Here is a 23286-nt window from a genome sequence, read left to right as displayed (position 1 = left end):
CTAGTAAACTGTTATTTTGTTATTAAGTTGTCTTCAGAATCGTGATCTTTGTTTAAAAAAAAATAAAAAAATTCTCAATTCATCCAGAATAGAGCAGCTCTAATTACAACTGTAAAATTGCAAACAGCGGCAGACAATGAGCTGCTAATGTGTAAAACACTGAAACCTGCGGCGCACCATATTCATTTTATCATCACATTTGCAGTTTGATAATCGCGTTGAGCCATATTGCAATTTCAGTTTTATTTTGATTATTCGTGCACCCCTACATCAATGTCTCTTTTTTGGCATTCTGAGCTATAGCTTTAGTGTTGCTATTCCTCGACATACCCATAGTTTATAATTCTCCTCTTCCAATCAGCTGTCATTAAAACAATGCCATGAACAATTCTGTGCCCCATTAAACTGAAAACTGGACGTGCAGATTCAATGATTTTGGGCACCAATGTATCACAAGTACTTGTACGTACAATAATTTTTATTTTTTTAAATCACACTAGATGTAATCAGACACTATATAATATTTTTTTTAAGCATTTTCAAGGACAATTTTCAAAATTCAGGCAAATTTAAACCTTGAAAAAATAAAATCAAGCATTTTCTAAACATTTTACAAACTGTGGTAATAACAAACCTCTCCGTTCAGAAATGAATGTTTGCATAACATCCTGCCGGAGAGAATTCTGGATGGCCACAGTCACATTCCTCAGCAGGACTGTACACGTCAGAGAGCTATTTTAAGAATGCAGCCAAACAAGCTCCCAACAAAGTAGAGGAAAAAACAGCCGAGACCACAGTCAGAAAGTGAAGAGGGCCTTACAGGGCTCCAGACTAAGATTCGAGAGGCGTGCCACCGACTTCTACAGACGCTGGTACCGCACATGCAATAGCCTATTATTAATATTACATGTGTTGTCTAGAATTTTGACAGGAGCTCAATTTGGGATGCAGATGTAAATTTATTTTCATAAACAAAAAAATATATTTTTTAGCATTTTTATACGATAAAATTTCAATATTCTAACCGACGGAGTTAAGATTACTACCTATTAACATTAGCCATTGGTCTTCAAGAGCATCATCTATTAGTAGATCATGAGATCCACGGGTTAAACCACAAAAGGCAGCTAACTACAATAGTCAAATTTAACCATGGTTTCTATGGTTATTTGTTATGAAAAATAGTTGCCTTAACACATTTAAAATAAACTAAGACACAACAACAGCTATAGCTTAATATTTAATAAAATTCTATATTAATATGCAATGCATCTGCCACAATACCATGGTTACAGTTAGTGTTACTACAGTAAATCCATGGAAAATGTTGATGATTTGTGGGTAAAAAAAAAAAACCACAGACTGGATCGTTGTGGCTCAATGTTTCTCCTGTTTTCCACATCAGTGTTGAAAATGTAAGCACTGGTTCATCTGGCTATAAATTAGTTGAAATCACTGAGACATTTGTGTTTTTTATCGGAGAAATCAAACAGTTTGATCACGTGATCATGACCGGTCAACGAGTAAACGTATTTGTTCTAAGCTCATGCTGAGCTGTTGTTTGGAGCAAAGCTGATCAATGGTCCGTGTGGAACAGGAATGGCAGCACTTATCGAATTGGTGTTGGCACCAGTGCAAGCAGGTCCTTAACCTGTAGGCTATATCAAAAGATAAACATGGAGACTGAGAAGAGTTTCTAAAAACCAGTCAAAAGCCAAGGCCATAATAAAAAGAGTTTTTAAAATGTCTCGTGACCTCAGCAATCATTGATTTGACTAGTATTGTCAAAAAAAAATTAAATACTGAAATTGTAAAACTGTAAATGTTACCAGTCCTTCTGCAGTATTGGTAGTATAGAGTACTGATTTTGTTCAGTATTTTAGCAGGGCTCTAGAGTGCGACCAATTTGGTCGCACATGCGACCAAATTTTGTAAGGGTGCGACTAAAATTTTTCCTAGGTCGCACCGGTGCACCTAACGTCCTCGCATCCACTGCCTCTCCACGAACTACTGTAAGTGTTTGTTCTCCTTTGACGGAACTCACACACTCATGGGAACTCACACTCTTCTCTCACGCTTAATGAGTGATGACAGAGGACAGAATTAAACATTCAAACGTAGCCTGGTTACACTTAAGGTCTGTGATATTAGTGTGATTTTATTTTAGATTTCGGCTTCCAAAGATTATAAAAAATTATATATTGAGGTAAAACCATTAAAAACTATAGCCGCATTCTATCTAGCGCAACTTCTTCCCTTCGCAGCATTACACTGTCATTTCTCCCTAAAACTCAAACCTAACGACAGAATCAGCACGATCGGTGATTGTTGTAAAATGCAGTCTAGCTACTGTTGCTAACTTGCGAGACGCGTTAAATAATGAAAAGAGCTATTAAAAGCACAAAATCTGCGCAAGAGATGTTGTTCGCAAGGCGGCACGCGCTCCGAAACCGAAACCGAGACAAGCAAATTATAGCCTACTTTGGGTTTAATGTGCGTGTCTAAACGATCAAAATGTACACAAAAGTATGTCAAAATGACCGGCTTGGAGATTCACTAAAAACAGTTTATGTCTTAAATGGACGTAGTTATGGAAATAGTTGGGAGAATATGGTGCATCAGATCAGTAGCAGATCTGCACTCGGTCTTAAAGGGGCCGCAGTCTAGTAAACATGCGGACGATTGCGCCATTACTGCGAATCAAACAACAAGAGAAAAATCACTACAAAGCTCTTGAAAGAATAACTTCAGCTTTATTAAGCATTAATCTATTTATGAAAAATTATGCAGTGTTATTTTACATTTGATTACTTTATTAGATTTCTTTTTAGACTAATATATATATATATATATATATATATATATATATATATATATATATATATATATATATATATATATATGTATGTATATGTGTATATATATATATATATATATATATATATATATATATATATATATATATATATATATGTGTATATATATATATATATATGTATATGTGTATATATATATATATATATATATATATATATATATATATATATGTATGTATGTGTATATATATACATGTGTGTATATGTGTATATATATATATATATAAACAAAAAGAACCGATAAGAATACAGTTAAAGTACCGGATCGATAAGCAGTATCGGTAAGAGTAGGAATACTGTTAAAACCCTTTACTCCCCGGTCAATGCTCCGACAACAGCCCAGACATGAAGCTACTTCAGCCACCATTCTCCCCAGTCCCTGGTAAGATGCCAAGCCCTGGTCTTTCGTCGGAGATGGCATCCGACTCAGAGACGGAGGTAGAGCCTATACCGCGCCTGAGCTAGAGACTCAAAATAGTTAGTTTGGCAGCTCAGTGAAGCACTTTAAAAAAATGTTTTTATTATTTTTTATTTATTTACCTACACCTTATTCTTGTTTAAAATCATTTACATAATATGAATGTATATAGAGCGTGATAAAAGGTGACCTTGAAATTGTGGCGTTAAAGGTGACGTGAGCCGAGAAAAATTTTCGGTGCACCCAAATTTTGTGCTGGTGCACCTAAATAAAAAAGTTAGGCGCACCAGTGCAACCAAGGCAAAAAGTTAGTCTGGAGCCCTGATTTTAGGACAAATGGAAGACAAAGGGATGTGAAACAGAAGATATTTGAATAACTTTGGGATCCAAACTTTCATTTTCCACAGAAAAAAGAAAGTCATACAGGTTTGGAACAACATAATGGTGAACAAACGATGACCGAAATTTCATTTTTGGGTGGATTAACCCTTTAAACGCCATTCTTACGTCAAAAAAAAAAAAAAAATAGTGCTTGACAATAAACAGCAACTGAATGCTCCTAGGTGTAAGAGTTCAAGTGAATACAGAGACTGAGAAATGTTCTCATGCACTGTCATTTACTTTTTTTAACACAGTATATGATATTTTCTTTCACACATACATCTGATTATCTCTCAGCATAAGAAAACCTTCTGAACACTCAAGTCTGCCTAATCAGCATCATTTCATGACGAGCAATCATATTTGCTTTGATATGCTTTGATATTTTGACATATAAGTGGTCTTTGTACCATTAAAACATCCAAAAAGTTTCAGAGCATAAAACATCCTCCTCATTATAAACAAAGGATTTATTTGATCAACCTCAAAAACTGCTCGTTTTGATATTGCCGTGACGTCACACAGGAAAATACATTTGCATATTACTGCCTCCAATGCAAAACATAGACGAATAGTTACACATCATCGCACCATAGGCCCCGCCCACTGGCGTTCAGTCGCTTAACGGCTGACATTTGTCTAAATTGGATGTGAGGATCGTGTCAAAAGCAAATGGCACCCATTATAATCACTGACGCTGTCTACACCTGATACAGTATACAGATGTGCGTTCAGTTTCTGACATACTCTACACGCTCGGGTCTGTCAACAATAATCACAATATAGGCCATATTATGACCCAAATTTAAGCTCTCTTACATCGATAATCAAGACTTTTGTTATAGCCTACCGTTTAAAGGGATACTTAACCTCTGGGAAGATGAATGTGTATTTAAAATAGGTCATTTAAGTAGAAGAAATGTGAAGAAATGTTTGAATTTGGAGCTTTCTAGACTGAGAAAAGCCAGAAAATGTATTTTTGGCTTATGTGGATGAAAGACAACAACTCCCAGAATGCACTTGCTTCGCTGCCTTAGGAGGCCACGCCTACCGGTAAGAGTGTGCAGTTGAAAACAACAAGGCTAGCCTACGTGATGAGTTTGCCAGGGATTTAGAGATCGCCCAAAATGTCCGGGATTCGGCTTTTGCGTTCTACAGTCGCCATTCATTCATTATGTTTACTGTGGCGAGCAGGACGAGGCTGACGGCCGCTGGAGAACGGCGCGAGGCCGGTGGCGTCATGACTGAGACGCGTCGGGTCTCGCCATAGACAATATATAAGGGTCTCGCATCTCTGACGGAGGAGCGGGAATTTTCTTAGCAATGGTAAAACGCACATCAACCAAGCGTTCATGTAAACACTACATTCAGATTCACCAATCGGAATGAATTCAGTTAGATTGAAACAAAAGGTGTGCATGTAAACAATGAATGGCGACTGCAGAAAGCAAAAGCTGAATCCCGTACATTTTGAACGATCTCGCCCGCCGGACATGTCCGGGAAAAGGAGGATGGTAACCCCTACTTACTCAGCTTTCTCCTACTATTCAGCTTTCTCCACAGAACAAGAGCCTGCTAGCTTAGCTTCCAAAGAAAGACGGCTGATACTGTGTACATTCTGTGAGTGAGATCCCACCCTCTATGGGCGGGTTGAAAACATGCGGAACAGCTCCTCCTACTGGCTGTAGTCTTTAACCTCTGGCCAGAAAATCCTCCGATGACGCAAAATGACGATTTTTGCGTCATCGGAGGATTTTTTCCAGACAAAAAATACATAAATCTCTCCTCTCAGGGGGATATGAGGGTGGAAAGCATGGTAATTCGAAAATACTACAGGTTTTCTACTAATACAAAGCTTAATGCTAAATCCTGAAGTATCCCTTTAAGATATTTAAGATTTTTCTATGATCTTAAATTTGATCAAAATTAATTCAGTCAATTCAAGACTTTAAGGACCCACGGGAAGTAAATTAATTTCTGTGTTCCTGAATGTTTCTACGTGTGCATGATGATCTCGGTTTGTTAAGTGTGTGTGTGCAAGCATGCATGTGTTTTAATAAGGGCAGCACAATTTAGAATGGTGATTAAACAGACTGAAACTACTTGAACAGTTTCAATACTTGCCTTCCAGCCAATCCAAAATCCCAAACCTTTTTGAACATATAAGTGAATCTCAAGGAACATTAAAATAATAAAACAGTTAATGGCATGACCCCTTTAAGCCAGTTGTACGTGATACACTTCCTGCCACCAGTTGGTGGCGCTATGACCATTCCTCACATCCATGTGATCAGCCTTCTTCACCAAACATACCGCTCAAGTTTCAACTAAATCACTCAATGCACACAGCAGACTTAGGCTACGTTTACACGGAAACGATCTGAAGAGAAAACGCAAAAGTGATCACTTTCTATTCTGCGTTTAGACGAGCGTTATGGGGTGGAAATCTGCGTGCATATGGTGACGCAAAAGTGTGTGAAATTTAATGTAGTATGCACTCCAGGCGGCTAGGTGGCAATGTGAAGCACTGATCGGTGCCTTCACTGTCTAGCAGACTTTTGCGTTTTTACCGTTTAGACGGAAACGCGACGGTGGAGTGTTTTTAAGATTTCCACTCTGGAGGGTGGTTTCACTTTTTTGCGTTTTTAAGCCCCAAAAACGCCGTCGCCGTCTAAACGAAAGGCACATCTGATCAAATATTTTTACGTTTTCACCCGCGAGCGTTCTCGTGTAAACGGGGCCTTAGGCTACACAGTAGACTTAGTATTAGATATGTATAGAGTGATTGCTCAAACTTTTTTTTATTCTGCCAAAGTTGGCCCTCAGAAAGCATACTCATCACCCCAAAATAAAAATTATATTCATATTCTGGTCTCATCTGCTTTTCTGTATGCTTTATTAGTATGGTGTTTACTGAGTTTGGTCTTTTCATATGACTGTCTTAATGCATTAAGCCACGTTAGCGTTTCAGAACGTCCCCGAGACTGCGGGTGTCATGACATCGTCTCGTACAAAAAAAGTCCCATTTCATGTCAAATAATAAAACGACCCCTTTACGCTCTCCCCCTGCTCGGCCGTTGCAATTGCACAAGTTAGTTATGCATCAGATCATATAACAGTTAAATATATCAGATAATAGTTGCAAAAGTCAAGGCGCAAAGATTTGAAATTGCAGTGACAGATGAGAAGTTGCAAGTGCCTAATAGAGGTTGTACTGTGAACGTGAATGAAAGACTAAGTGCAACTATGTACTACAAGTTTGTGTCTGTTATAGTATTTCTGTGAATGGCATTTCACACATCAGTGATTACTTGTCTGCAGCTTCAAATTCAGAATACAGGTTTGTGACTATTGTCTGCCAGTGCAAATCTCAACATTCAACTTAAGCTGCACATTCAACAATGAGTTTGTGGTTTTTTACCCTTATATAGACTGGTTGTTCTCACATACTGCGGACACACATTGGAGTTCAAACGCCTTATAAAAGTGCATTTTGAATAATAGGTCCCCTTTAAATCCAAACTATTGCCAAATAAGCGCTTTTACATTTCGATTTGAAACCAGATCTTCTGCCACCGTCTCGTCAGTCAGCTCACCTCACTCTCGTCACGTGATCAATGAAATCTGAGTCCTGCTGCGTATCTCCGCTGCGACTCTCGTTCGGCTTACGCTGGACTGAGTCGACACGTTACATTTTTAACTGTAGTGTCTGTTCTCTAGCTGAAATAAATGTTTTTTATTACTATAAAAAAATCTAAACGACAGCGGGGGCGGTGCCACGGTGGGCAAGTGATGTAAACACTGACAATCGCAGAAAGCCTAGTACACATTCAAATTCCATTGTGAAGTGGCGTTTGGGACACAGACATTGGCGTATAAAGTGAAATAAGTGCTGCATTATGGGACATTCACACAGGACATTGAATGGAACAGGAACTGGCAGTTTCATACTGACAAGCCCCACTCATTTTCTTCAGAAAAAAAAAAAAGCTAGTTTGAAAAAGGAAATTATGAAACAAAGTTTATGAATCAATCCTTTTCTTTAGAATAGAAAGTGACTATTTCGCTTCACCTACCTGCCATCAAGATCACATCTAAACCACTTCTTCATTCTGAAATACATTCCATGCATTAGCTGTGCTTCGCTGCACATGTGCTAGTGAGTGACATCACAGCTGAGACTTTGGCCGTTTCTCAACATTCACCCTTATGCGATCTTGCATCTTTGTGCATTCAATAAACATCATCACCATCCGGCATCCACCAAAGTTCAACATCCAGTAATTAAGAAAACAAGCACAGAGGACACACAAAATTACCTGGATGTGTTTTTGATAAGGACACATCGATTGCGGACTTGATCAAATCGAACCAACAGAAATCCCAGAAGTCATTGTGGGCAGAAGCCAGCAAGTATTAAGACTATTTTTGTTCTCAATTAAGAGATTCCCGCAGCAAGCGCAAATGTGTGATGGCTGATGAGAGTACATCTGTTGTTTTGTTTGGCATAATTTTAATAAAGTGATAAAGACACTTCATCACTTCCAGAAAACCTGCAGTACTTTTGATTGGTATATAACATTTAAAAACCATGGTCATAAAAATATATTTAAAAAATAATTCAAGTGAATGTTTTAATCAGTCTAACAACTTAAAATGTGAGCAACAAGCTCAGTCCTCACAAACATGCGTTTGGTGTCCTCGTGTCCTTCGTTCTTTCAAGGTAGCTTGACTGGTCTTCACGAGAACGCAAGTTCTTTGTGTTTTTGGGAGTGAGAAACAGCCTTACTCATTCACCTCCTACTTTAGCAAGCACTGACAAACCACAGACTGGTGTTTCTCTAGTAATTACGTGACATAAAGCATGAGAAAGCCCGGAAGTCTTTCAGCAGTTAACACAACCTCAGGGCGAGGAAACAAATCTGCTAGCGAGAGGTGTAAAGGAAGTGCCATGCTTTGTTAGTATCACTATGACACATTAAACTCAGAGAAAAAGCCATGTATGGCTGGAACAAAGTCTTGTTTTTTTCAGAAGTGACATGGGACAACTGAAGTACTAATCCAGATCTGTTGTGTGGTGTAGGCCTGGACTAAGATGACCTCATACTCAGCCTTCTTTACACAGTTGTACAAGCCAGCAACACTGATACAGATACAGAACCTAACATTTTGCCTTCTGGCGATCTTGTAAATAAATTAATGTCTCTGTGACTAAACTTTCTCAGTGAAACATCTTGCTCTCTTAACTGAATCCACTTGCCATTTGATATGCTCTATGCATGTGCGTTGATCAATATTTATATTAGTGTTGTCAAAAGTACAGACTTCGGTACCAGCATTTCCCTCTATGTTTTAAGCACTGTTGAACAGATTCTTAAACACCTCTGATTGGTCACTGTGTTCACACACTCAACATATATGTCTCTTAATGGCCATTGTGTTCACAAGCACACGCTCAAATATGTCTCTGATTGGCCATTGTGTTCACGCACTCAACATATATGTCTGTGATTGGCTACAATGATCAACGCTTCAAAAACATGTTGTCTTCACTGAGCGCTTAACAATACACACTGGAGCATTTTAAAGCAGGCGTCTACCAGCAGATCCCCAATATATCCACTGATAGACTCCTGCTTTCAAACACAAGAAGGGTGAATGTTGAGAAACGGCCAAAGTCTCAGCTGTGATGTCACTCACTAGCACATGTGCAGCGAAGCACAGCTAACAGGGCTGCCAACTCTCACGCATTGAGCGTGAGACTCACGCAATTGACACTTTTCACACTCTCTCACGCCACACATCCATTTTCTCACGCACAGAAAAATTGCGGAGCAAAGAGGTACTTTTAATATTAAACTAATTATCAGCTCTTAGATTCCGTCAATTTTATTACGAAATTCAGACAAAAATACATTTGGCGCTTGTAAATGTGACGTGACAGATCGCTGAGCGCCTCCTCAGTTCAAGTGCACGTGAACCGATCATCTGTTACTTTTTTATTTAAAGATGCAGTACAACTTACCGAAAGTATACATAATATCGACCAATTAGTGTTTTTCAACCACGGAGAGAGGTCAATATATAATAGCAGGAGAACAATTATGTCACATAACGTTACATTTACCTCAGGAAAGCCATTTAATGACCATAGCATGTTAATTGAATAGAAAAAATAGCTAGAGAGGAGATTTTGCTGAGCACTATATTACATATTTATTATATTTTTACTTATGTCATTAAATAATTGTTATTATAACAAAAACTGCATTATATTTCATTTCATTTGTTATTTTTAACCTTTAATAATACCAGCAGATTGGGCCCTCTATGTTTACAGCATTAGGTGAGATAATTTTTTTAAAATAAAATTTAAAATAAACATGTATCCAAAGTAGTCAATACTGAATCAAAATCGGAATCAAATCACAAGAATGGAATTGAAATCTTGAAATTTTTGTCAAGCAATAATAAAAACGGTATCCTACCAGTCATTGTACAATGTTATCACTAAAATTCTGCTTATTACCAAATGTTTTGACAATCACAATTACACTTATTGTGATGCAATATTTGTTGCAACAAAAATCTCACTCCAAGCTAAACTCAAAAGTTGGCAGCCCTGCAGCTAATGCATGGAATGTATTTCAGAATGAAGAAGTGGTTTAGATGTGATCTTGATGGCAGGTAGGTGAAGCGAAATAGTCACTTTCTATTCTAAAGAAAAGGATTGATTCATAAACTTTGTTTCATAATTTCCTTTTTCAAACTAGCTTTTTATTTTTCCTGAAGAAAATGAGTGGGGCTTGTCAGTATGAAACTGCCAGTTCCTGTTCCATTCAATGTCCTGTGTGAATGTCCCATAATGCAGCACTTATTTCACTCAATGTCTGTGTCCCAAACGCCACTTCACAATGGAATTTGAATGTGTACAACAGCCCATGTAGACAGTTGTCAGCTATTAAAAGATTAAAAGAAACCCTTGCTCTTCACCAGTGGGCATGACCAATTGTGCAATATGTATAAACTATACGTCAATGTCTTGCTCTGGAGGCAGGCAGTCTTATGCAAATGTGTCTAATATTCACCCATTTAATGGATTTTAAGCTCTACACCACCTCTCAGTCAGATTGATATTTTTTTCAGATCAAGCGCAATAAGACCGACTGAGATGTTTACAGGAAGGATTTGTTTAGTTCAATTGAGGCATCAAATGGATTATTAGTTTGCATGTAAACGTAGCCTTGTTTTCGTTTGTCACATTAAACTCTGGCCAGGTCTATTATTCCTCCTTCCTCCATTTCTGTTACTGTAATGAAAAAAGGTTCTGGTTAAATTCACACAGTCCCTGTTCTGGTCCACATCAATGTGATAGGGTCTCAATACTAAATACAGTTAATTTTTTGGATGTTTAGTTTGTATATAGTAATAATTATTATGCCCTGATTTTCAATTTCACATGCCATTACAAAGCTATCAGGTAAAACCCTTGCTCTTCATTTTCACTGAAGCAAGACCTTGCGAGGACCAAAGGATGACCAAAAAGCAAACGAGATCAGAGGCTTTAACTCTAAACACTGCAGAATATGCATCTCACACTGACAAGTCAAAACTGTTTGAGTCTTCAAGAGCTAGAAACAATTATTCATATATATTTTTCTGTAAATGGTCAAAAGATTGTCACCTAATCTAGACACATCCAACGGCCCATTTAGTTAGTGACATACTACGTAATTCAGGAATGGGGGAAAAAAAATTGCTCCAACAAAAGTTTCATTTTTCCACATGACTCAAACTTTGCTTGTCTAGGATCAAGTCCTGCTATTTATGAATCACCAACTTTTTTTTTTTTTTCAAACTGCAAATCTGTGCCTCGAACCACAAGAATATACATGGGCCATAAAGCATTGCACTGTAACACGCATACACTTGGAGCCACCCTGTGGTCCAAGACAAGAGGTTTGTTGATAATCTGGGAATTTTATTAAGAGGTGGGTTGGGTGGCCGGAGGGGGCGGGAGGGAGGGGGGCGAGCAAAGGACTTCATTTATCAATGGAAACTTCTTAAGGGCAAAAACAACACTCTCGTGTTCAGAGGCCTGGGAGCTTGTCTTCAAAGATCATTACTATTCATCCTCAACCTATAAAGAGATCATATCACTTCACTAGACTTGGGTTTAACCGCTCTATTCATATGGATTTGTTTTACAACACATCTTTTTTTGGATCTTTTATGTTTTGGTGACCTGGACTTTCAATGGAGGGGCAGAAACCTCCCGGTTTTCTTAAAAAAAAAAAATGTGTTTCAAAGATTAAACAAAGTCTTTTGGGTTTAGAACAAGATCAAGGTGAGTAAATGATGACAGAATCTTCATTTTGGGGTGAAATGTCCCTTTAATGTTAACCAGAAAACAATTGAAAAAGAGAAAATCACTCACAGCTCTTGAATGAATTAATCTTTTGTAGATTTAATAAGTATTGTTGTGGATTTAATTCATACACTGAAGACTATGCAGTGATTTTTTTTTTTTTTTTTGTATATCTAACTACTTATTTTAATTGATGAAAATTGCAAATTCTTATCTTAAAGCAGTATCTTTCTTTCTTAAATCACTTATCGTCGACATGATTGTCAATTACTTGGTCTTATTACTATTACAATGAACGTTTCCTTAAAAAAAAAAATATATATATGCATGCTTATTCTATGATCTCTTTCTGTATTTTAGGACCAGTAAAATGGGATCTCCTGTTTGAAAGATCAGAAGATTCCTGAATGCTCATTACTCAGGACTTCCTGCATCTGTCAATGAACTGCGTGATATATTGAAGACATGCTTCCACTTCACAGAGTTGAGACTTATCCTGATGTTAATGAATTCATTCATTTTAGCTCAACGAAGACAAAAGCTCTTTGAGAGAGAAGGCTCATGGAAGCGGACTCTTGTTCCAATCCTTTTTGCAATATTTAAAACTGATCAGTTGATAGAGTAGATCGTTTTATGTAGACCAGTTTTTATTTTTTCATGTTTGAGTCTAAGAAAAATCACATTGGTTAAATGTGATGGTGATAATTCCAATAGAAACAAAAATCAACATGATCACAAACGTGACGCTGATTTTATGCAACCGTTCCAGAAACAAGAAGTTATTACTAAGTAAAAATAATTTTAGACACAATTGAGTGGTGCAGGTATGACATCACTGTGTGGGCTAAAACGCTATAGCGAGTTCACATTTTAGCACTTCCGGTTCCATCGTCCCGAAGTCAGTGGGTTTTTGAACGGGGTTTTGGTTAAAAGGCTGAAATAAGGTCTGTGTGAACACAAGCTCAAGACAATTTCACGTTTTATTCTATGGCATTAAATACATCAGTATTACCCCACTCGTGATTTTTTGAAGCTGTTACGTGTCTTGAAAAAGGCGGTTGCTAAGAAGTGGCTAATGAGACTACAGAGACAGTCGAGGAGATTAAACGTCATCAGACGAACAGTTAAACTCAGTCCTCTTTTACAGCAGCGTTATGCTTATAATTGTGCTTGTATAAACTATTCTAACACAAACGCTCTGGGAAAATGTTTTTAGATAAAAACTGAAAGAGTTGCGGGAAGCTTAGTGATGGTGACGTTGAAGTCGTGAGACTGCGGTGTGGTTCGTTTAGAGCCTTTAACTTTTTACTTCTGGCGACTGCATTTAGGCTTCAAAATTCATCAAAGTTGTGTTCATCTGTGATAATTATCTTGATGGACAAAACATGCAAGTATCATAAACTTTTGTTGATCACAGAACTTGTTTTTGGCGATAATCCAAAAGTCGATGGGAAAATCCTATTGGGCTTTTCTCGAGGGAACCAGTGAAATGCGAACTGCCGGTTGGCCAACAAGGTGACGTCATTCCTGCACCACTCAATTCGGTTTGTTTTTGCTATGCCAAAAAAAAGTCCCAAACAAGGTCATAAAGTCACTTTAATGTCAGATTAATGACTCAATGAACCCATAATGAGTGTACAACCGACGTACGCTCAACACCTAGAGAATACCCATAATGCACTGTGAGAGTCGCGCCCGCAGAGATGGCGCCCGCAGCTCAACCAATCATCCATCCATTTTCCAAACCGCGCTGGACCAGCCTAATATCATACAGGTATAAATTCCTTTTTAAATGATTATTAAATTGTTTAATTAAGGTATGCTAGTTTCCATGGCAGAAAGCACAAACTATGCACAAGCGGCAGCCCGAATTCCAGTGTCCAAATTCACTCACTTGTTTTGATTCACTCCTTCAAGTGGACTATATTAGTGGACCAATGATGATTTTATTTGATTGGCATTGTCTTATTGGCATTGTGGTGTCTTATTACTATTCTAATTGAACTTACTGATTCAATTCTGGCATTAAGACAATCATTTTATAAATAATCTTCATCTATAGCTTTTTTGTTGTTGTTGTTGCTCAAATTGTTATTTATATCAGGGGTTTTTAAAGGGATAGTTCACTTTGAAATTAATTTTTGGTATGTTTTAGCTTACCTCAAGGGCATCCAAGATGTAGGTGTCTTTTTTTCCGCAGTAGTTTCAATTTTGATATTTTTAGGTCAAACCGTTCTTGTCTGTCAGTCATATAATGCAGGTCTATGGTCATTATCTCAAAACACAAGCACAGAGTCCAAATTAAAACAATTCCCCGTCGTCCAAATTAAACAATTCCCCATCGTAAGTACACATTGATGGCCTAAGACACGAAACGAGCGGTTTGTGTGAGAAAACGAACAGTATTTATATCGTTTTTACCACTTATACGCAGCCATGTCCGAGTGATCTGATCTGACGTGTGCGCAGACTGGTGCATAGATATATACACACTAGATGTCGCCTTGTCTACAGCAGTTCATTGGAACGAATGTCTTTAAGGCGACATCTAGTGTATATATCTATGCACCAGTCTGCGTACACGTCAGATCAGATCACTTGGACATGGCTGCGTATAAGTGGTAAAAACGATATAAATACTGTTCGTTTTCTCACACAAACCGCTCGTTTCGTGTCTTAGGCCATCAATGTGTACTTACGATGGGGAATTGTTTAATTTGGACGACGGGGAATTGTTTTAACTTGGACTCTGTGCTTGTGTTTTGAGATAATGACCATAGACCTGCATTATATGACTGACAGACAAGAACGGTTTGACCTAAAAATATCAAAATTGAAACTACTGCGGAAAAAAAGACACCTACATCTTGGATGCCCTTGAGGTAAGCTAAAACATACCAAAAATTAATTTCAAAGTGAACTATCCCTTTAACATACAACTAAAAAAGCACCTGATTTATACTGTATTATATGTATTAGAGGGTATGACCTATAACTCTAAACTTTGACTATGTTCAGATGACTATGTTCTATATTTATCTGTCTAGAGACCTCAAAGCATAGTCTGCTTATTGTGCAGTTTGTGCAACTCCAATGAAGTTCTAGTTGATGTCATTTGTAGAGTAGGTAGGGCCCTAACAATGACTTAAACACATTCACAAAATCAAAATTAGGTCAGTGTGCGGTGAGAAATGTTGTCGAAGTAGTAATTTCTGACACATTCCTCCAGGAATGTAAAGTCAGAGGAAAATATAACATACGCTGGAAACACTGATGCCGGTCGCTCAGAGCAGAGGCCAGGGAAAAGAAACTGTCACGAGCTTCCCGAGCACAAAGTGTGTTTGATCGGCCAGTTGCCCTGAGGTAAACGCAGTTCTAGACGCTCTGAACATTACAGCTTCATTAGACATGTCATATCTCGAACTAACCCTGGATTAGGAAGCATTAGAGGCGGATACGGGGACAGGCGAAGACGATACACATGGAAAAAACTGGCCAGAGGTGAAAGCTTCAGATGAATAAAACAAAAGCGACTCTACTCTTTCTGTTTGCTCTTCGAGAGAGCAAACACAAGGCGTAAACCCATACAAATGTGTACAACTGAAAGGCATTTGAATTTATCAATCACTTGTGCCATGTAATTCACAGCCAATCTAACAGGATCTTTTTATAAACCCACCGATTCTAATCTACAGAAACCGCATTACCATTCATTCACTGTGAAGGAGTTTTTCATCCTCATGTTTTCCAGTACGGTTCCAAGCACCCAACCCAACCCAACCCAACCCAACCGATATATATCGCATAATTTAAATGTAACAATTTATTTAAGTATGTATAATGTATTGTGGTTGGAATACTAGACATAATTACATTTTATATTTAATTTAATATGGACCCCAGGAGTTATTTATGCGTGACGGTGGAGTTATTCATGTTGACCCTCATCATGTGGTGTTTATTTACTGGGAGTTTGAAAAACGTAAAGGGCAGAAGCCCCAGATAGCTGTGATAATAACTTCCAAGTGATGAAGCATCTCAGAGCAGAAAATTATTTACCCTATAGAACAGATAGATAATATAAACCTACAGAGAATCAATTATTTTTTAAGGTAAGTTGCACCAGTTTAGTGTAAGTTATAACCTTAGTAAAGTTGGCCAGGACATTTGATAAGTATGTTAATACCAGCATGAATTGTTTGTTTGATTTCTCAAATATGGATTTCTCAGAATGCTTTTATTTCATGAGCACAAACAACTGAATAGAAAATGTTTTTTTTTTATATCCTGATCACATAGTTTGCCAACTTCAGAGGTGCAATATTTGCACAAGATTATAGGTGGTATTACAGCAATTCCATACAGTCTCTCTCACACGCACACACACACACACAGTTCATGTAATCACGAGAGCACCACGATGCATGCACGAGAACTGAGAAGATGACGCTCACGATCAATTTATGGGAAAGTGTGAAAGGTAAGCCACTCATTCGGACATGCAGGAAATGCACACTTTAGAACCATTTTAAACACTACATCGAGACCCATCTTCTCAGTTCTTCTCAGTTCTTGTTACGTCACTCGCATGCGTCGTGACGCTCTCGTGAACTCACTCAGAGGCCCACACAGAAGAAATGAAGAGTTGAATGAAGTCGTTATTTTTGTTTGTTTTTTTGCGCACAAAAAGTATTCTCGTCGCTTGATAAACTTATGGTTGAGACACAGTAGTCACTTGGACTATTTTAAACATTGTCTTTACTAACTTTCTGGGCCGGCAAGTTTAAATTACCTAGCAGCCTATGGAGGAGTGAGACAGCTCTCAGATTTCATCAAAAATATTTTAATTTGTGTTCCGGAGATGAACGAAAGTCTTACGGGGTTGGAACAACATGAGGGTGAGAAACTACTGACAGAATTTTCATTTTTGGGCGAACTAACCCTTTAAGTGTTTTCAGCGTCTGTCGTCTCAATATATGAGGACATGAACACATGAACTTCATCTCCAGAACGGCTTTGAAAGTCACTTCACAGGCTTTTCACCGTTTCATTTGAGAAAAACTAGCATCAAATACACACTGAAACTGAAAATAAAACTGAAAGATCTTCACAACAAACCGTCAAAATAAAAGTTTGGTTTAACTTCAAGAAATGATGTCACAGAAATATACTAAAGTATACTAGTGAGTATAGAATTACATTTAGAGCATAAAATGCACTTCTCAAAGTAATAATAATAATCTTTTTATTTCTAAGTAACATCATACAGCCAAGATATTTTTTCATCCGTGTTTTAAATTTATGCAGTTCTGTTGTGCAGCATCTTATTTGACAAAATTAAAAATGCAATGTTTTGTTTTAACAAATTAAATGAAAAGAGAATTAGGGGGGGATAACATGGATTTCATGGGGCCCTACATTTAAAAGTAGTAATTCTGTGGAGTTTAATTGTGAACAAAGGTCTAACAAATACTGTATGTGGAAAGCATTTGCTTCCCCACGAATGGTAAATGAATATCGTGAATCACGATTCGTGATAAATATCGATATCGTATGATATGGAAAAAATATAGTGATAATATTTTTAGCCATATCGCCCAGCCCTTTATGGAATTGTATACAAATAAGTTGTTAATTTTAACCTTTAATATTATATGTACCAGCTGACTGGGTTCTCTGTATAGTTGAAAGCATTTTGAAAGTTTTTTTCCTTGAGAAAAATTATGTACTGTACCTTATATTTATCCAAATGAATCAAACTGAATCTATATCGGAATCGAATCACAAACTTATGCTTATTTTTACGAAAATGTGTGTCAATGTCCAGCCTCAAAAACACAGTACCAGTAATTGTAGCAGTGGACTATTGATGATTTCCGAGGAGGACAGAAAACCGGAAGGAGACTGGTCAAGTTCAATAAAAAGACACTTCCAAACACTGAAGTGATTTCCTTGATATATTTATTTAGTTAGAATAGGTACAACTCAATATTTTAACTAATTGAAAATGCTAAATAATCGATCAAAGCTTTCTCATTAATTGGTGAAATAATCAATGATTAGTCGATTAATCGTTCTTATAATCATTTGATTAATCGATTATCAAAATAATCATTTGTCGCAGCCCCATTATATGGTGAGGCAGATAACTAGTTGTTTAGGGTGGTTCCGTTCATTCAGTGCGGGTTTGTCGAGAATGTGGTTCTGAGTCCTGAAAACGTGCAGGTGTCAGTTCGGTTACAGAACGCGGTTCACAGTCGTAAAAAACTACTCTGCACTTCTAGTCATGAGCATCTGCTCTAGGTAAGTCTTGTTTTGTGAAACAAGACAGGGGATTAGGGATGAACATAAACAGTGAGACACATGCGTATTGCACACAAATAATCGGTGACGTTGATTATGAAAATACGTCAATTTGTGTGGAATGACGTGTCGGAACAGCCCTAACAACAGCATTGTGTGCGTGTATATTACTACCATTTGTAGTTTGCTTTTGGGATCTGATTGGACCTGAAAACTGAAAAATATATTTTTTTGCACACGTCCCTATTTCATACTTAGCGTATTCAACAAGGACATGGTAGCGAACAACAATACCTGCTTGTGGCAGCGCTTGAAAATAACCTCCATCTAAGGCTATCACTAAATATTAGTACTTATACTTTAGATTAAAACTTCTTGATTCTGTAATCCTATTACAGTATTTTCACAAATAAAGAAATTGTTAAAGGACTTTAATCAATTTAACCCTGACTTTAACCCTGTAGTCTTTCAAAATTACACATTTAAATGGGTTTTCCTTGAAAGAAAATGTCTTCATGCTTTAAAATAGCTTGAATGTATCTCTACACCCTTGCCTCATTTAGTTTACGTGGTTCTATGAATATGCAAATGAGCCCTGCCTCCACTCACTCACAGCAACGATCACACGGTGACCTGATTGGTTACAGAGTAGTTTGTGATGTCAGAAACACCAGCGATTTCAAACCGTATTTTAGAGACTGTCTTTGGTTCACTGCAGTTTTAAGCAGCAATGGTGTTGACTTTTTAAGCATATTAAAATCACCACATAGACATGATATAAACAACATTAAAAACTTGGGTTTCACCACAGGGACAAAAAATATGAATAAAAGGAAGTAAACACTGTAACCAACAGGGCACTCAGTATAAACACTAATTCTACATACAGCACACGGTGAAAATGACATGAATATGACAGTGGCTGAATGGATCCTGAGCATTGAAATCAAGGGTTTAAAGTGTCGATCGTGAGCCTCCAGTGAAGCTGAACTCTCTTGTCTGCATTCAGTTCACACACACAGCACACGCATTCATGCAGGATACACATGCGCACTTCAGAACATCTCACAACTGGGTTCAACTAAGTCTGTAAGGTTTGTAAATGTTTATTAGATATTCAAAGACTTGTTTATAAAACGGATAGTTCCAGTCCTTGATTCTGATTGGTTGAGCCGCGTTCGAAGCCGTTGTAAATGACTCAACAAACACACACCTGTGTCCGCATTACATTAGTGTTACTGCGCAACTGCTGTTTGTGATTCTTTGTTGCTGCATGTGTTGCTTAGCAACCTCTTTGGAACTGCATTGCTTAGCGGAGGAATAAATGTGTTATAACGTTATATTTTTGTTGCTGGTGTTTATTTTATGAATAATGAATATTTGTATGGTGTAACCGTTTTATAAAAGCAATAAGCCCCTTGAAGTCGTGTTTTACAGTGGATTACAGTGGACTCCGCTAAGGGCCGTTGTTAGCTACGACGCTGTAATCCACTGTAAAACACGGCTTCGTGGGGCTTATTGCTTACTTATTACATGTTATAAATGCATTTGCTGAATGTTGACAGTAAATGAGAAAGTATTATAGTGTTTTCCTTGTTATTACTGATAATATAAAGGCTATAGGCTATTAGGGCTGAAACGATTAGTCGACGTTGTCGACAACGTCGACAATAAAAAATTGTCGACAAAATATCTTGTTGTCGAGTAGTCGTTTGAGCTCACGTGACCTAATGTAAGGGCCTGCAATATCGCGATTTGACCGCTACGGCGCTGTAGCGCTAGAGAGTAATGTTACAAATGCTATTGCGGTAGAAGAAAACACAGCGCAAATTATGATCTGACGGAGTGCAAACGAATCCGAACTAGCAAGGTGTGTAAAGTTTCACAAAACTTCAAACCAAGAATTCTGTCGTGTGCAATACATGCTAGGCGTAACTTGCTTTTCACGGGAGCACAACATGCATGTTAAAGCACTTAAAGTCGGCATGAAATCAAATTTTAAATTCATGTACCCTTATTATCTTTAATCAAATACATTACCCTTCCCTCCCCCCTCGAAACGACCTCTCTTCTCTTTCGGTCACGTGCCATGGCGAAAGGGTGCGGCCAGAGCCGATGAGGGTGCGGCTATCGGTGTCTGTCTCGTTTCGCGGGAGGCTCATATAAAAATGGGCTGATTCCTGCCTGAAAATTTAGCTACTCGTCTTCGTTCTCGTCGCCGGGCTCCTCAATAAAAAATCCTTCATGGGAGGGTAACGGCGGGGGAGTCCGGTGGAGAGAAATCCTCCACAACTGAATGTAAACTGGCATTCAAATCTGCCTCCATTTTGTTTGCAACGCCCAACCTCCAACCATCCAATCAATTCCCGATGGACGAAATCAAGCCCCGCCCTACATTTTTTTCTAATTTCAGAAGCCGTTTCACTCGGATATACATCACAACAAGGAAAAAATGACAATCTCAACTTCCGTTTCATGCCGACTTTAAAGAGGAAACAAGATGAGCCGGTGAGAGGTGAATGTTCTCCAGCTGGAGCTAAATAACTAGCAGTAAATCTCTTTATTAGACAATGCAATACTACTAATAATAGCAACAATATTAACAATAATAATATAATTACAGTAATACGATGATTTATTTTTGCATAGAATAAAGCTTGATCGAGCTTAGGAGTCAGGGCTGTTTTTATCATTGTAACACTATTAACGTTAGGTATAACAGGCTTATCACTTGCCTTTATTTTGTTCCATATTCATGAAGACTTACAAAAGGAGATGTTATGAAGAATATCATGTCAGTTACTTTTTCATACTGTAAATTAAAAGGTGAATGAGAGTGTCTCTGTCAGCTCAATTGTCAATTTTTATTTTATTTTATTCTTATAATAACTGTTTGCAGATTAAGTTTTTCTGTAGTGCAGCTGATTAATTTTTGTTTATTTTTTTCTATTGAAAGAGAACAGAATATTTAACCAATGCTTAGAGAGCATTTGTGTGTGATTTGAGTTGGACAGAAATCTGGGAACTTAAAGAGAATGACCTGTTTGGCTCAAAGTTCATTAAAACAACCATTTCAAAAGCTGAAGTGATTTTTTTTTTTTTTTATATTATAGTTAGAATATGTGTAACTCAGTATTTTAACTAATTGAAAAAGCTGAATAACCGTTCCAAACGTACTGATTAGTCGGCAAAATAATCGACGATTAGTCGATTAATCGTTCTAATCGTTAGATTAATCGACTATCAAAATAATCGTTTGTTGCAGCCCTATAGGCTATAAGCTAATACTTTTTCATATAGCCTACCTTTTAATTTCTTTGTTTATCCAATAATGTAATAAACTGTTAAACAGAGACCATAAACTAATGAAGACAGAGAATGGATGCGCTGTGTGCTCAGGCGTTCTCAGCATCGTCAAAATAAAAGTCCTGCTTCAGACACATCGGCCAAACAGAATCCCTATCAGCCTGATGCTAAAATTTGAAAAATGTCAAATATCGGCCAACATATCGGCCTTGGCGATATATCGGTTGACTACTTAAAAAAAAAGTATTCAAATAAGTTTTGAGTCAAACTGCCTTGCATCATTGTGTAGGCAACTGAGCAACGAAACTCATCCCATATCACAACTTAGCATCCAACCAGTACAACACTAATACTTGTATTGCCAGTTTGAACACCGCTATGAAAATTATTATAACGTGGCATGTCTACTCCACAGGTAAATACAAAATATTCCCTTTTAGCCTAATAGTTCAATTGTAAAGAAATTGCATGTTGTGTAACATTAAATTGAACCTGTGCATATTAAGCTCTTAAAGTGACAGCAGCCTAATAAACCAGCTGCTTTCTGTCATGCTAATCAAAGAACAAAAGACAAAGAGAAAATCACTTGCGGCTTTTGACTGAATAACTTTTGTAACTTTAATTGCAAGCATTAATAGGTATAATTTTTACAATGGAGACTATCACATTTGATTACTTTATTTAATTTCTGTAGTATTTCTTACCTGAATACTACTGTTAGACTTACCTGAAAAATGTAAAGCCACATTTATTTAATTTGTCTATTTATTCTATTGTATGTAATTGTGCTATCATTTGCAATTTCTTTATTTTTTCTTATTTTATTACTCATGTTTACTTGTCTTTTTTGTAAACTCAGTTCAAAGTTTCAAATAAAGCCTCCCTGTGCTGTGTGAAAGCAATTCCAACAAAATTACCCAAATGATAAAAAAAAATAATGAGATAATAATAAAAATATCTATATGGCAGTATAAATGGCAGCTTTCCCTGATATTGATAAAATATTGATATTTTTCAAGGTATTCCAGTATGGAACACTACCTTACAGTGCTTTGTAGATGAATTCTTCATATATTAAAATGGTTCAGATTAAGTGACAGACATGTGGTTTTCATGTTAAATAGCACTACAACATGTCCACAACATGAGGTATATGATAAAACCATTCAAAGACCTATATTCTAAAACAATAATTACCACACACAAAAAAACATTTCTAGTATATAACTGTATAGCCTTCTTGTAGCTCCAACAGCTGCATGAACAGCAGAATTAACTGATAAAATGCATACCTGAATGCAAAGCAAGTTGCTATAAGCATAGATATAGTCTATGGTGTGGTAACAGCTCTTTCTGTCACAGCTGTTATTTTATTGGAGATTTTACTATGGCGATTTTTCAGATTTTTTCAATTAATTCGAATTTAATGTTTTGCCTTTTATTATTTTTAAATTGAGAAATTGCAGTTTTGAATACATGTTAGCAAACATTACAATTACAAATGTTGACAACACGGCAATGATGACTAAAAAAGCAAAGTTATTAGACACGAGTTGAACTTCTAACTTGAGCGCCGCTTTTTTAAAATGGCGTTTCATGGTTGGGACGCTGCAAAAGACACGAGTGCAACAGCC

At 37.3% G+C, this 23286-nt stretch overlaps 1 protein-coding gene and 3 long non-coding RNA genes across 7 annotated transcripts in view; 2 read left to right on the top strand and 2 right to left on the bottom strand.

Moving 5' to 3' along the window:
* The window catches only part of rock1 (Rho-associated, coiled-coil containing protein kinase 1), an 82572-nt gene that overhangs the window by 56869 nt on the left and 2417 nt on the right, over positions 1-23286 (bottom strand). The gene's annotated exons all lie outside the window — the stretch shown is intronic.
* Positions 5560-9928, top strand: LOC309501620. The gene is made up of 2 exons (XR_014206964.1): positions 5560-6033; positions 6422-9928. It is a non-coding gene; the product is annotated as an uncharacterized lncRNA (long non-coding RNA).
* On the top strand, positions 18822-23150 carry LOC309500314. Its single transcript, XR_014206542.1, has 3 exons — positions 18822-19969; positions 21620-23085; positions 23136-23150. It is a non-coding gene; the product is annotated as an uncharacterized lncRNA (long non-coding RNA).
* Positions 21096-21479, bottom strand: LOC309500315. Its single transcript, XR_014206543.1, has 2 exons — positions 21237-21479; positions 21096-21195 (listed from the first exon to the last, which is right to left on the bottom strand). It is a non-coding gene; the product is annotated as an uncharacterized lncRNA (long non-coding RNA).

This window comes from Leuciscus leuciscus, assembly GCF_965113295.1.
Source record: "Leuciscus leuciscus genome assembly, chromosome: 6".
Taxonomy (NCBI): Eukaryota; Metazoa; Chordata; class Actinopteri; order Cypriniformes; family Leuciscidae; genus Leuciscus; species Leuciscus leuciscus.
This window is presented reverse-complemented; position numbering and strand designations above follow the sequence as displayed.